Source organism: Arachis hypogaea, chromosome 19 (genome assembly GCF_003086295.3).
Source record: "Arachis hypogaea cultivar Tifrunner chromosome 19, arahy.Tifrunner.gnm2.J5K5, whole genome shotgun sequence".
NCBI lineage: Eukaryota > Viridiplantae > Streptophyta > Magnoliopsida > Fabales > Fabaceae > Arachis > Arachis hypogaea.
Genome location: NC_092054.1, coordinates 76169040 through 76182414, shown reverse-complemented (window position 1 = coordinate 76182414; position 13375 = coordinate 76169040). Strand labels below are relative to the sequence as shown.

Here is a 13375-nt window from a genome sequence, read left to right as displayed (position 1 = left end):
AAGTAGATTTTATAGAGCTACAGAAACCCAATTGGTGCACTCGTAATTGCGTTGGAAAGTAGACATCTTGGGCTTTCCAGAAATATATAATAGTCCATACTTTGCTCGAGATTTGATGGCCCAAACTGGCGTTAAAATCTAGCCAAAAACTTTCTGGCGTAAAACGCCAGAATTGACACATTTCTTGGCGTTTTACGCCCATTCTGGAACCCAGGGTGGCGTTTAACTCCAACCTGAGGCATATGCACGTGAAAGCTTGAGAGCTCAGCCCAAGCACTCACCAAGTGGGTCCCGGAAGTGGATATCTGTACTTAGTTACTCATTTTCTGTAAACCTAAGTTACTAGTCTAGTATAAAAACTACTTTTAGAGATTCATTTTGTAACTTATGACATTTTACACTTCATATTGTATCTTCTATGGCATGAGACTTTAAACCCCATAGGTGGGGGTGAGGAGCTCTGCTGTGTTTCAATGGATTAATGCAATTACTATTGTTTTCTATTCAATCATGCTTGATTCTATTCTAAGATACTCACTCGTACTTCAATATAGAGAATATGATGATCCGTGACACTCATCATTATCCTCAATCTATGAACGCATACCTGACAACCACTCCCATTTTATCTGAGCTCAACGTAGTCATTGGGCGACAGCTTGAGTGTGTATCTCTTGGGTTTCTAATCTACAGACCGAGTCCAGAGGTTAGAACCTTCGTGGTATAGGCTAGAACCAATTGGCAGCATTCCTGAGATCCGGAAAGTCTAAACCTTGTCTGTGGTATTCCGAGTAGGATCCAGGAAGGGATGACTTTGACGAGCTTCAAACTCACGAATGTTGGGTGCAGTGACAGTGTGCAAAAGGACAAGGGTCCTATTCCGACGCTAGTGAGAACCGACAGATGATTAGCAGTGCAATAGCTGTATGATGAGCGGATAATTTATACGCTTTTTGACATTGTTTTTAGTATGTTTTTAGTAGGATCTAGTTACTTTTAGGGATGTTTTTAATAGATTTTGTGTTAAATTCACATTTCTGGACTTTACTATGAGTTTGTGTGTTTTTCTGTGATTTTAGGTATTTTCTGGCTGAAATTGAGGGACTTGAGCAGAAATCAGATTCAGAGGTTGAAAAAGGACTGCTGATGCTGTTGGATTCTGACCTCCCTGCACTCAAAGTGGATTTTCTGGAGCTACAGAACTCGAAATGGCGCGCTTCCAATTGCGTTGGAAAGTAGACATCCAGGGCTTTCCAGAAATGTATAATAGTCCATACTTTGGCAAAGAATTGACGACAAAAACCGGCGTTCAACGCCAGCTTTCTACCCAAATCTAGCGTCCAGCGCCAGAAAAGGATCCAAAACCAGAGTTGAACGCCCAAACTGGCACAAAAACTGGCGTTCAACTCCACAAATGGCCTCTGCACGTGCCACACTTAAGCTCAGCCCAAACACACACCAAGTGGGCCCCGGAAGTGGATTTATGCATCAATTACTTACTCATGTAAACCCTAGTGACTAGTTTATTATAAATAGGACCTTTTACTATTGTATTAGGCATCTTTTGATCAGCTTAGGATCTTAGGATCATCTTTGGACGTCTGGTTCTTAGATCAGAGGGGCTGGCCATCTCGGCCATGCCTGGACCTTCACTTATGTATTTTCATACGGTAGAGTTTCTACACTCCATAGATTAAGGTGTGGAGCTCTGCTGTTCCTCAAAGATTAATGCAAAGTACTACTGTTTTCTATTCAATTCTTCTTATTTCTCTTCTAAGATATCCATTCGCACCCAAGAACGTGATGAAGGTGATGATTATGTGTGACGCTCATCATCCTTCTCCCTTATGAACGCGTGCCTGACAAACACTTCTGTTCTACATGAATTAAGCTAGAATGAGTATCTCTTAGATCTCCTAACCAGAATCTTCGTGGCGTAAGCTAGAATGATGGCGGCATTCAAGAGAATCCGGAAGGTCTAAACCTTGTCTGTGGTATTCTGAGTAGGATTCAATGATTGAATGACTGTGACGAGCTTCAAACTCGCGATTGTTGGGCGTTAGTGACAGACGCAAAAGGAGGGTGAATCCTATTCCAGCATGATCGAGAACCGACAGATGAATAGCCGTGCCATGACAGGGTGCGTGAGCATATGATTCACTGAGAGGAGGGGATGTAGCCACTGACAACGGTGATGCCCTTGCATACAGCCAGCCATGGAAAGGAGTGAGACTGATTGGATGAAGATAGCAGGAAAGCAGAGGTTCAGAGGAACGAAAAGCATCTTCATTCGCTTATCTGAAATCCCTGCCAATGAATCTACATAAGTATCTCTATCCCTTTTATTGTTTATTTTAATCTAATAAAGTATCATGTTTAAATCCGCCTGACTGAGATTTACAAGGTGACCATAGCTTGCTTCAAGCCAACAATCTCTGTGGGATCGACCCTTACTCGCGTAAGGTTTATTACTTGGACGACCCAGTACACTTGCTGGTTAGTTGAACGGAGTTGTGATCACACGTGCCATTACCAGGGATTATTAAGATCCCAATTCATTACACCATGATCTCTTTGGGGTATTTTTGATTTCATACAAATACAAAGAGACTAACTTTGAGGATCACAATTTCGTCCACCAAGTTTTTGGCGCCGTTGCCGGGGATTGTTCGAGTTTGGACAACTGACGGTTCATCTTGTTGCTCAGATTGGGTAACTTTCTTTTCGTTTTCTTTTCAAAAATTTTTCTTTTGTTTTCGAAAAAAAAAAAAAAAATTTGTTTTCAAAAATAAATTATTCTATGTCTTCAGAATTTTTAAGAATGAATTCTAGTGTTTCATGAAGCATGATTGAAGCCTGGCTGGCTGTAAAGCCATGTCTCAATCCTTATACCCAAGAGAAGAGCTTCTTTATCTTTCTTAGCCAATTGGCTGTTGAATGTAGGGAATGTCAGGCGTGTCATGTCTGAGTTACATACTAAAGCTTGGCTGGCTTTTAAGCCATGCCTGACCCTTTGATTGGAGCTTTGTAGCATAAGATTCCTGGAATTCATATTAAAAATTTTGAATCCTTATTTTTCTTTTTTTTTAAATAATTTTCGAAAAATATAAGTTAAAAATCCAAAAAAATCATAAAATCATAAAAATAAAAAATATTTCATGTTTCTTGTTTGAGTCTTGAGTCATATCATAAGTTTGGTGTCACTTGCATATGCATCTTGCATTTTTTCGAAAATATCATGCATTCATAGTATTCTTCATGATCTTCAAGTTGTTCTTGGTAAGTCTTCTTGTTTGATCTTGATGATTTTTTGTTTTGTTTCTTTTCATGTTTATCATATGCATTCTTGAATTCTTAGTGCGTAAGCATTAAAGAATTCTAAGTTTGGTGTCTTGCATGTCTTATTTGCATAAAAAATTTTTCAAAATTGTGTCTATGATGTTCATCTTGGCATTCAAAGTGTTCTTGGTGTTCATCTTGACATTCATAGCATTCTTACATGCATCACATGTTTTGATCTAAAAATTTCATGCATTGCATATTTTTCATGTTTTTCATAAAAATTTCAAAAATAAAAAAAAATATATATATATATATCTTTCCCTTTTTCTCTCATCAAATTCGAAAATTTGAGTTGACTTTTTCAAAAATTTTTAAAAATTAAGTTGTTGCCAATGAGTCAAATCAAATTTTCAATTTGAAAATCTTATCTTTTTCAAAATCTTTTTCAAAAATCAAATCTTTTTCAAAATCCTTAGTTATTTTCGAAAATTCTAAAAATATTTTTCAAAAATCTTTTTCTTATTTTTATATAAAATTTTCGAAAATAACTAATCAATTAATGTTTTGATTCAAAAATTTGAAGTTTGTTACTTGCTTGTTAAGAAAGATTCAAACTTTAAGTCCTAGAATCATATCTTGTGATTTCTTATGAATCAAGTCATTAATTGTGATTTTAAAAATCAAATCTTTTTCAAAAACTAATTTCTATCATATCTTTTTAAAAATATCTTCTTATCTTATCTTTTTCAAAAATATCTTTTCAAAATATCTTTTCAAACCTCCTAACTTCTTATCTTTTCAAAATTTGTTTCAACTAACTAACTAACTTTTTGTTTGTTTCTTAACTTTTTCAAAACTACCTAACTAACTCTCTCTCTCTAATTTTCGAAAATATCTCCCCTTTTTCAAAAATTTCTTTTTTATTAACTAATTATTTTTATTTTTTATTTTTATTTCAAAAATTTTCGAAAAATACTAACAAATTTTCAAAAACCAATTTTCAAAAATCACTAACTCCTTTTCAAAATAATTTTCGAAAATTATACCTCCCACATCCTATTCTATTTATTCATTCATATCCTAACATCTCATCTCACATCTCTTCCATTCTCACAGTTGTGCTTCTTCCTTTACATCACATTCTTTATCTCCCCCTCTTCTTCCACTCACAAAGGGATCCCTATACTGTGGTATAAAGGATCCCTATCATTATTATCATTTTTCTGTCCATTCTTCCTTGTATTATGAGCAGGAGCAAGGATAAGAACATTCTTGTGGAAGCAGATCCAGAACCTGAAAGGACTCTGAAGAGAAAATTAAGAGAAGCTAAAATACAACAATCCAGAGATAATCTTTCAAAAATTTTCGAACAGGCAGAGGAGATGGCAGCCGAAAATAATAATAATGTAAGGAAGATGCTTGGTGACTTTACTGCACCTAATTCCAATTTACATGGAAGAAGCATCTCCATTCCTGCCATTGGAGCAAACAACTTTGAGCTGAAACCTCAATTAGTTTCTCTGAAGCAGCAGAACTGCAAGTTTCATGGACTTCCATCTGAAGATCCTTTTCAGTTCTTAACTGAATTCTTGCAGATATGTGATACTGTTAAGACTAATGGAATAGATCCTGAAGTCTACAGGCTCATGCTTTTCCCTTTTGCTGTAAGAGACAGAGCTAGATTATGGTTGGATTCTCAACCTAAAGACAGCCTGAACTCTTGGGATAAGCTGGTCACGGCTTTCTTAGCCAAGTACTTTCCTCCTCAAAAGCTGAGCAAGCTTAGAGCTGATGTTCAAACCTTCAGACAGAAAGAAGGTGAATCACTCTATGAAGCTTGGGAAAGATACAAATAGTTGACCAAAAAGTGTCCTTCTGACATGCTTTCAGAATGGACCATCCTGGATATATTCTATGATGGTCTGTCTGAGTTATCTAAGATGTCACTGGACACTTCTGCAGGTGGATCCATTCACCTAAAGAAAACGCCTGCAGAAGCTCAAGAACTCATTGACATGGTTGCTAATAACCAGTTCATGTACACTTCTGAAAGGAATCCTGTGAATAATGGGACGCCTATGAAGAAGGGAGTTCTTGAAGTTGATACTCTGAATGCCATATTGGCTCAGAATAAAATATTGACTCAGCAAGTCAATATGATTTCTCAGAGTCTGCATGGAATGCAAGCTGCATCCAACAGTACTGATGTGCATAAACTTGATATGCTACGATTTAGGAAATTGCACGATCGGCAAAATTCCTTCCGGCAAGTGCACCGGTTATCGTCAAGTAAAAACTCACAATAGAGTGAGGTCGAATCCCACAAGGATTGGTTGAGTGAGCAATTCGGATTAGAAGTATGTTCTAGTTGAGCGGAATCAAGATTTAGATGAGAATTGCGGAATGTAAAATTGCATGAATTAAAGAGCGAGAAGCTAAATTGCTGAAATTAAAAGGGATGGGGGTGATTGCATGAATTTAATTGCAGAATGTAAAGAGAAATTGGTAAATTAGGAATGGGGAGTTCATTGGGTGTTAGGAGATATTGAGATCTCCGAATCAAAACAACTTTTATCCCTTCCTCAACCAATGCATTCATTGAATTTTGCTTGGCAATCTTATATGATTGGATCCCAATCCCTTGGCTCACCAATTCTCTCTAAAAACAAACAAATTCCCAATCCCTTGGTTTAAATGTTCATAAGAAGAGATGATGCTCGATCACTGATTATACCACACAGTTTCATGAACCACAATCTGGTAGGATTACATGTCACAATATCCATCCAAACCCCAATCCAATTCACTGTGAGAAAGCTTCTCTAGCAAGAATCCTCCATTCCTTTCCCAAGGTTCCGAAGGATTCCAATTATGGGTAGTTTCTTTCCCAAGACAACTACCCAATGGAATTAGATCGAGAAGCTTTCTAACAAAATTCAAGAGAAAAGATTGAAGAAGAAGATAAAACTATTATTGATTCATTGAATTACAATAGAGCTCCCTAACCCAATGAAAGGGGTTTAGTGAGTCATAGCTCTGAATTCAATTACAAAACTAAAAGAAAATGATCCAAAGTTCTCCGTGTCAAAAAAAAAAGTTCTAACTAACTTAAATTCTATCCTATTTATACACTTTCTAAATTGAGCTTCTGTTGTGTTTCTTGGGCTTTGAGGCCTTTCCCTGATTTCCTTTTGCTTTGGGTTTATAGTCCATAATCCTGATGAGGCAGTGATCCAATTCTGTAACATTCATTGAGCAAACATAGTGATAAACAAGTAATGACACAAGACTCAACAAATTGAAGCTCCAGACTCATCAATTCTTCAGGCCCAATCCCATAAACCATGATATTCAATTGGGTTTCATACCATAATACGTTTAAGTTAATGTTTGTGCTCAAATGCTAACTTAAACTTCAATATATTTGGCCCAGAAATCCTTTCAAAAAGTGGCGTTTAAGTTGAAGTTTAAGTTTTAGTTTAAGGTTAAACTGAAACTTAAACGTGGAAATGGAAGAAAGCAACCCAGGAGTGTGAAATGTCGAACACGTTTAAGCTTCAGTTTAAGGTTAAACTGAAGCTTAAACGTGGAAATGAAGAAAGCAACCCTGGAGGAGCAATTGGGTTGAACACGTTTAAGCTTCAGTTTAAGGTTAAACTGAAGCTTAAACGTGGAAATGAGAAAGCAACCCTGGAGGAGAGAAATATTCGAACACGTTTAAGCTCCAGTTTAACCTTAAACTGGAGCTTAAACGTGGAAATGCTCCTGGTGCCTTTCTTACTTCTGGCGTTTAACCTCCAGTTTAAAGTTAAACTGGAGGTTAAACGTGGAAATGCTTCCTGGTGAGAAATTGTGTCGAACACGTTTAAGCTCCAGTTTAAGGTTAAACTGGAGCTTAAACGTGGAAATGCTCCCTTGGTGAAATTCTCATTCTGGCGTTTAACTTCCAGTTTAAGGTTAAACTGGAGGTTAAACGCCAGTTCCAGCATTTCTTAGCCTTCATGATTCTGGCGTTTAAGCTCCAGTTTAGGCTTAAACTGGAACTTAAACGCCATTTCCAGCATTATATGGTTTGGTAGTTTAAGTTCCAGTTTAAGCTTAAACTGGAACTTAAACTCCACATGTGATATTCAAGCTTCCTTTATTGATTTTGTTGCTTCCTTGCCTAGCCTCTTCTTCCCTGAAATCATCCAAACAATTGCATCAAAGTCTTGCAAAATTTCATGAGAAATCTTCCATTCATAGCATTCAAGTAATATAACTAAAAACTCATGGAATTTGCATCAAAATCATACTGTTTGGATGGTTCATTGCTTTGTTATTCATTTAACCATTCTTGGTTACTTTAAACTCAAGAAAATGCATAAAACAACTAAAACTAACAGAAAAATGCTAGTGAAACTAGCCTAAGATGCCTTGGCATCACAACACCAAACTTAATACTTGCTTGTCCCTAAGCAAGTCCTCAGTTATTTGAGAAGAAAGTATGAAACAGAAAGCAATTACATTGGCTATATTAGCAAGCATTTGAAGTTCATCAAAAGGGTTTTATGCAGAAAGTTGCAGCATCACTTTTTCATTCTTATCAGGTAAGATTATCACTTTTTCATTGCATCCATCAAACACTGCTATGGCCTCTTGTTATTCTTATGTCCTTGGCACTTTTCTCTTCTTTGTTTTTCTTTTCTTTTTCTTAGAGCTCCTTTGCTCCTTGTTTGCTTAGTGTCATGTGTTGCACAAGCCTTTGGCATTTTCTTTTTCTTATCAGTGCACTACACATATCCACTCCAGGCATTTTAGTTCACATTTCTTCTTGAGACATTGGTGCCCAGCACCTCTTTGTGTGACTAAATGTTTTGTATTTAGGTTGCTCTTGATAATGGACTTTTGGTTGATAATCCCGGGTTAGTTAACCCAAGTTACCAAGTGTTGAAACACTCCTCAGAACCTATTCATCCAAGCATATCCTTAATACATAAACACCACAGGCATTTGTCTCAGAAGTTCAAACCATTGGTGCCTAGCTTATTTTCTCAATTTTTTTTTGCTTTTTGGTTGCCCTTTTTCAGTGGCTTTTTCTTCTTCTTTTTCTTTCTTTTTCATGGCCAAAGACATTTATTCATTAAGATCCATAGACAGTTTTCAATTTCTACACAAAAAATGATAATTCTACACTCTATTTCCAGTGATCCGACTAAACAATCAAGCATGCATACCACCACTTAATTCTACTTGATTTGTCACTAATTGAGCCAAGTTACTTTTGTTCAAACTTTTCTTTTATTTTTGGAAACAGAACAAGCATGGCAAGCATTTGTTTAAGAAGGTGAAGTTATATCCAAACATCTAGGCATTCACTTTATTCAAAGCAGTAAACAGACACTCATACTAAAAACTTCACATTCCAGAAAGATTCAACAATTACAGTTTTAACCAGAACAAGCATGCTTTTGTTTGCTTTTAAAGAATGGTCAAGGAACACCACCACCTTGTGAAATTTCTTGTTTTCTCTTTGTTGCCAGGAAACAATTTGATTTCTCCTTCTTCTCCTAATTGTTGCTTCATGTTCTTTCTCAGATCCTTGTTTCCTTTCCTGCAAAGAGTGATGAAGTTGCTTGCTTCTCAAGCACTTGAGTGGTTAGCTCAACTATGTATGGGCAAGTGTCTGAGTCTTAAGTTGGTGTGTGAACACCAAACTTAGTCTCCTACTTACTCCTCTGCTCTTTGAGTCCTTGAATTCTCCTTGGAATGAAGTTGCTGCTAAGGATTTTAAGCATTCCTGTGATTGCTTAGAATGGTTGTTCCTTTCATATAATTCAAAGGTTGTTGTGTTCAGTTGATCTGTGTGGTGGAACACCAAACTTAGAGTCACACATTCCCCTTTGAATTATTGATCCACGAATTCATTGTTTGGTGTGAAACACCAAACTTAATTCTTTGCAATGCACAGAAACTGCTTCACCTTTTTATTGAAACAAATAAAAGAAACAGCAAGGGAGTATTACCTCAGGTTGGGTTGCCTCCCAACAAGCGCTTCTTTAACGTCATTAGCTTGACGGTTGTCCCTTGTTAGGGTGGATTGTAGTGCTTGATGTCTTCTCCTCTCACTATGAAAACGTCCCCATTTGATTCCTTCATGACTTCTAAATGTTCCATAGAAAGAACTTTCCTGATTGTGAACACTTGAGGGAGCTGGGAAGGAATGGTTTTGAGGCCAGGTGGGATTAGCAGATAATGACTTGATATCACTTTATCTCCCGGAGAGAAACCTTCAGTGGGAATTTTCTTGTTTCTCCACCCTCTTGGCAATTTCTTTACAATTCTTCCCTTTCTCTTGAGGATTTCTTCATTGACCCTTATGCCAGGAGGATCCTTCTGATCTATTTCTATTGATTCTTGTGGCTTTAACTCTTGCAATTCTTGTTTGCCTTCCAAGGACTGTTTCAGAGTTTCAGCTGCTGGATTGCTTTCCTCCAAACACAGATGGCTACTATCATCCTTAGGCTTTTCAGGTTCTGGTTCAGGCTCAGATGCAGGTTTGAAAACATTGAAAATGAGCTGTTCATCATGTATTCTCAAGATTAGCTCTCCTTGTTCTACATCTATGAGCGCTCTAGCAGTGGCTAGAAATGGCCTTCCCAGAATGATAGGGTGTAGGTAGCTTTCCTCCATGTCCAAAATGACAAAGTCTGTGGGGAAGAAATAATTTCCCACTTTCACCAGCACATTCTCAACTACCCCTTCAGCTTGCTTCTGAGTTTTGTCAGCCAGTTGTATGATTACATCAGTGGATCTCACCTCATTCAGTTGTAGCCTCTTCATAAGACTCAGAGGCATCACATTTATGCTAGCTCCTAGATCACAGAATCCTTTGTCAATTTTTGTTTCCCCTATGATGCAGGGGATATGAAAACTTCCTGGGTCTGTTTTCTTAGAGACTATGTCCTTCTTGATGAGGGCACTGCATTCATTATTACAGTTTGTCCTCCCTTCAAAACTCTTTTCTTGCTCAGCAATTCCTTTAAATACTTGATATGTGTAGGCATCTGCTGGAGAATCTCAAGGAAGGGAATATTGATATGGAGAGACTTAAATGTCTCTAAAAACCTTGAATAGGTTTTCCCTTTTTCACCTCCTCCTAACCTCTGAGGAAATGGTGCTTTTGGTTGGTATGTTTCCAGCATGCCTTTTTGTAGATCCTTGGCTTGCTCCGTTTCACTTTCCTGCTTAGCTTCTTCCACACCTTCCTTCAAGATTTCTGGCTCCTGTTCTGAGGGTCTGATTCCTTCTTCTTCTGAGACTTCCTTCAATATGGTGATGGCCTTGCATTCTTCCCATCTCACTCCCTTTTGTTCCCCTTTAGGATTCTTTTCTGTGTCACTAGGGAACACTGCAGTTGACTTGGGGGCCTGTTGAGATAGCTCTCCTACTTGAGACTCCATCCTCTTGAGTTTTTCACCATGGTTCCTTAAGGTAGATCTCACATCATCCCTAAAGCTTTTCAACTCACTTATGTCCTGACCCATGTTTGCCAGCATTCCTTCTATCCTGTTTAATTGATCTTGAAATTGTTGGTTCGGATTAGGTTGGGTAGGTTGATTATTTTGGCCATGATATGATGGTTGGGAGTAAGTGTTTTGTGTGGCTTAGTATGATCTTTGGTTGGAGTTTTGGTATGTGGACTTGTTATGTTGGTTTTGCTGGTTTCCCCACCCAAAGTTTGGGTGGTTTTTCCAGCCTGGGTTGTAAGTGTTGGAATGTGGATCATATGGTTGCCTTTGTTGATTTCCTACATAATTGGCCTCTTCCCAATCACCTCCTTCAGTGCTTACTTCCTCTTGATCTTGTGTGTGTATTGCAGCCACTTGCTTTGTTTCTAATTTCCTGGTGAGCTCTGCTAGTTGCTTGGCAAACACCTTGTTTTGGGCTAAAATTGTATCAACATGGTTCAGCTCCATGACTCCCTTAGTGTTGTGTCTCTCTGAAGCATAGTAGTACTCATTCTCAACCACTGTCTCAATCACTTCAATGGCTTCTTCCACAGTCTTTTTCCTGTTCAATGAACCTCCTGATGAATGGTCTACAGCCTTCCTTGATTCATAAGAAAGTCCATCATAGAAAATATGCAATTGCACCCAGTCATGGAACATGTCTGGTGGGCATTTCCTTGTCAAATCCTTGAATCTCTCCCATGCCTCGTAGAGAGTTTCACCATCTTGTTGTCTAAAGGTCTGAACCTCAGATCGAAGCCATTGACCTTTTGTGGGGGGTAGAAACGTGCCAGAAACTTGCTTTCCACCTCATCCCAGGTTGTTAGGCTCCCCCTTGGGAATGATTCCAGCCACTTAGCTGCCTTGTCCCTAAGTGAAAATGGGAACAAGAGCAATTTATAGGTATCTTCCTGGACTCCATTGGACTTCACAGTGTCGCAAATTCTCAGGAATTTTGTGAGATGTTGGTTTGGATCTTCATTAGCACTCCCACCAAATGAACAATGATCCTCCACAAGTGATATTAGCTGTGGTTTGAGTTCAAAATTGTTGGCCTGAATGGGTGGTTTCTGAATGCTGCTACCACAATTCCCAGAGGTTGGGTTTATGTATGAACCAAGAACCCTCCTCTCAGGAATGGCATTGTTTCCATCAGCCCTCTCATGGTTGTGAACTTCTCTATCCATGTTGAGATCTAAAGCTTCCTCAAAATTGTCCTCAGATTCTCCTTCAGATTCCTCTTCTCTCAGTACTCTCTTCCCTCTTGCTTCCCTTCTAAGTCTATGAAGGGTCCTCTCTGGTTCGGTATATGGAGGAGTTGATGTCTCTCCTCTCCTACCTGTCATACAAGAACACAGCACAGGCACCAAACAAGTGAAATACTCTTGGTTAATGGAAGAGTATGGTTAGAGCAGTTGAGGAATTAATTCAAATAGTTAGTGAGTCAGTGAGTTAGTTGCTTGAATTTAAAGGCATAAAGAAAGAAAACAAGTAACAGAGTGCAGAAGTTAAAATTCAACAAGTAACTTGAACTAAATTATCAAAACAAAAAAAATGCTCAATCTAGTTAACTTCCAATTTGAGAATTGTCAATCGAAAACCAATCCCCAGCAACGGCGCCATAAACTTGATGTGCATAAACTTGATATGCTACGATTTAGGAAATTGCACGATCGGCAAAATTCCTTCCGGCAAGTGCACTGGTTATCGTCAAGTAAAAACTCACAATAGAGTGAGGTCGAATCCCACAAGGATTGGTTGAGTGAGCAATTCGGATTAGAAGTATGTTCTAGTTGAGCGGAATCAAGATTTAGATGAGAATTGCAGAATGTAAAATTGCATGAATTAAAGAGCGAGAAGCTAAATTGCTGAAATTAAAAGGGATGGGGGTGATTGCATGAATTTAATTGCAGAATGTAAAGAGAAATTGGTAAATCAGGAATGGGGAGTTCATTGGGTGTTAGGAGATATTGAGATCTCCGAATCAAAACAACTTTTATCCCTTCCTCAACCAATGCATTCATTGAATTTTGCTTGGCAATCTTATATGATTGGATCCCAATCCCTTGGCTCACCAATTCTCTCTAAAAACAAACAAATTCCCAATCCCTTGGTTTAAATGTTCATAAGAAGAGATGATGCTCGATCACTGATTATACCACACAGTTTCATGAACCACAATCTGGTAGGATTACATGTCACAATATCCATCCAAACCCCAATCCAATTCACTGTGAGAAAGCTTCTCTAGCATGAATCCTCCATTCCTTTCCCAAGGTTCCGAAGGATTCCAATTATGGGTAGTTTCTTTCCCAAGACAACTACCCAATGGAATTAGATCGAGAAGCTTTCTAACAAAATTCAAGAGAAAAGATTGAAGAAGAAGATAAAACTATTATTGATTCATTGAATTACAATAGAGCTCCCTAACCCAATGAAAGGGGTTTAGTGAGTCATAGCTCTGAATTCAATTACAAAACTAAAAGAAAATGATCCAAAGTTCTCCGTGTCAAAAAAAAGTTCTAACTAACTTAAATTCTATCCTATTTATACACTTTCTAAATTGAGCTTCTGTTGTGTTTCTTGGGCTTTGAGGCCTTTCC

General features: G+C 38.0%; 1 non-coding gene across 1 annotated transcript; it reads left to right on the top strand.

Moving 5' to 3' along the window:
• Positions 1-11430: 11430 nt before the first annotated feature.
• LOC112780457 (small nucleolar RNA R71) lies at positions 11431-11533 on the top strand. The gene has a single exon (XR_003191292.1). It is a non-coding gene; the product is annotated as a small nucleolar RNA R71 (small nucleolar RNA).
• Positions 11534-13375: the final 1842 nt, after the last annotated feature.